Genomic DNA, 2,863 nt, shown 5'->3' with positions numbered 1-2,863 from the left:
TGTCAAGAAAGTTCTTGCGGAATTTTTTATTTTGTTTTTAAATACTGTTTAACCGTTTAACTTGTTTCAGTCATTTGACTGCAGCCATGCTGGAGCACTGCCTTTAGTCGAGCAAATCAACCCCAGGACTTATTCTTTGTAAGCCTAGTATTTATTCTATCGGTCTCTTGCCGAACCGCTAAGTTACGGGGACGTAAACACACCAGCATCGGTTGTCAAGTGATGTTGGGACGACAAACACAGACACACATATATATACATATATATGACGGGCTTCTTTCAGTTTCCGTCCACCAAATCCACTCACAAGGCTTTGGTCGGCCCGAGGCTACAGTAGAAGACACTTGCCCAAGGTGCCACGTAGTGGGACTGAACCTGGAACCATGTGTTTGGTAAGCAAGCTACTTACCACACAGCCACTCCTGCGCCTATTAATTTTCGTTGAATTACTTTGACTTTATATATCATTTTAAAGCCTATTTTTCGTTCTATCTAGTCATGTCACTCTTATTCTTTTTGAATAATTAGGCCATATTTTCTGGAACGTTGAGTACATGGGCAAAAAGCAAATTCGCACAATTTTCTTATTCCAGTTCAAGCTAGGCCGAAAAGCTGCTGAAACAGCTCGCGATATCAACAATGCATTTGGCCCAGGAACCACTAATGAACGTACACAACAATAGTGGTTCAAGAAATTTCGTAGTGGTGACGAGAGTTTTGAAGACGATAAGCGTAGTGGTCGGCCATCAGATGTTGACAACGGTCAACTAAGAGCTTTAATTGAAGCCAATCCATACACAACTGTTCGAGAGCTTGCTTCTGAATTAGACGTAACGTATAAGACAATTTCCAACCACTTGAAAGAAATTGGAAACATGTGGTTAGTAAGCAAGCTACTTGCCATACAGCCATGCCTGCACGCTCTCTCTCTCTCTCTCTCTCTCTCTGTATATATATATATATATCATCATCATCATATATATATATATATTTATTTATTTAAAGGACACCATACATATATTTAAGGGCTACTAATAGTTTCATATGTTGAGAAATATCTCAAACATATTCTTCAGGCACGAATCACATACGATAATGAACTAAAAAGATGGAATAAGAGAGGAAACGTGAAAAAAAAAACTGAAAAGGCAGCATATAGAAAAAGACATAAGGTAAAAAACAGAAAACGTAAAATGGAAAAAGAAAACACGAAAACTAAAAATTTTTAGTTTCCATGTTTTCATTTTGCATTGGGCAGGTTGAAATCTGCCATAAGAAGTACAATGATGTTCTGTTCTAGTTTGGTTAAGAGTTCTTCTCTTCTTGCCACGTAGTATTTGAATAGGAGCAATTGATGGGTGATAAGTAGTACATTTAACTGTATCAAGTTGACGTATATGGAAACCACATTTTTTGAGGTTGCAGACCCAATAGAGCAACACCTTGGGCAAGTGCCTTTTATTATAGCCTCCAGTCAACCAATGTTTTGTGAGTGAATTTGGTAGATGGAAACTGAACAGAAGCCCATCATGTGAGTGTGTGTCTGGGCATATGTATCTCTCCAATACCATTTTACTATTGCTGTCAGTTTGCTCCACAAACTTAGCAAGTCAGGCCAAAAAAAGAAAAAAAGGGGGAATAAAATAGGTATCAGATTCTAAAAAAATAAGTACTAGGGTCGATTCAATCAACTTAAAACTCCACATTGGTGCCCCGGTATGGCCACAATTCAATGCCTGAAATAAGTAAAAGACTTTAAAAAAATGAGTAAAAACAATCAATGTAGAGATATAGAAATAAAGTGTTTATTATATTTATTATTTTCACTACTTTTCCTTGATCTTAACATAGCATATCAGACAAAGTACAGCTACCCCATTCTGTCAGAAAGCCCTACTGGGTCTACCTTTTAAAAATGGAGTTGTCATTAGAAGGCGAAGAGGGATATAGATAGTTGGGAGGTGGTCTACAGGAACAGGGCTGACTTGGAGATAGGCAATGGTGGAAACGTGTGCAGCGGACAGCAAGGTGACCGCGGTGTAAAGTAATTATTACTTTGTAACACGTAGATGGCTGTGGAAAAATGCATGCATGCACGCACACATGTGTGTGAATGTCCTGAGCAGCAGCCCAACAAAAAAGACCCACACTCATCCAATGATCGCTCAATCGACTGACAGAGAGATCGATAGTTAGGATGCACGTGTAAACGCTATAAACCTCGAGGGTGATTGCATGGAGACAGTCATTTGCAATGAGTATGCTGAGATATACACACACAACACACGGGTTTTTTTCTTTCAATTGTTTCAGCTCGAGGGCTGCGGCCATGCTGGGGCACCATATACAAACAAAAAGTCCGAACATATTGTTTAAAATCAATGAACCTCTTTGTTTTCCTTGTTAATCAATTTAGCGTTAATGAAATTTAAGTGGTGGATATAATTTGGTCTACAATTCATTGAATAACATGGTTACTTTCATTCGAAGGCATTGTTATCAAACATCATCATCACCATCATCATTTTTATTAATATATGATGATGATGACGATTTGACAGAACCGTCAAATCGTCTGGCTTGGCGATATTTGTACTGGCTTTTGACGTTTTTAGTCCAAAACATTGAGATCAACATCTGGAGGTCAATAAAATAAAGTAACAACCAGTCATGTGTATTAGGATCGATGGTATCGATTAATACCCTCCTCTTAAAAGACTAGCCTTATACCTAAATCAAAAACCATTACAGCGCCAGTCAAAATACTGTTCTTTACATACCGAGTTTAAATCTCGCTGGGGTCGGCTGTGCCTGTCATACTTTTCGAGTCGATAAAATAAGCTCCTGTTGAATACTGGGGGGG

At 38.5% G+C, this 2,863-nt stretch overlaps 1 protein-coding gene across 1 annotated transcript in view; it reads right to left on the bottom strand.

Moving 5' to 3' along the window:
- The window catches only part of LOC106881756 (holocytochrome c-type synthase), a 19,445-nt gene that overhangs the window by 16,034 nt on the left and 548 nt on the right, over window positions 1-2,863 (bottom strand). The gene's annotated exons all lie outside the window — the stretch shown is intronic.

Source organism: Octopus bimaculoides, chromosome 19 (assembly GCF_001194135.2).
Source record: "Octopus bimaculoides isolate UCB-OBI-ISO-001 chromosome 19, ASM119413v2, whole genome shotgun sequence".
Classification (NCBI taxonomy): Eukaryota; Metazoa; Mollusca; class Cephalopoda; order Octopoda; family Octopodidae; genus Octopus; species Octopus bimaculoides.
This window is presented reverse-complemented; position numbering and strand designations above follow the sequence as displayed.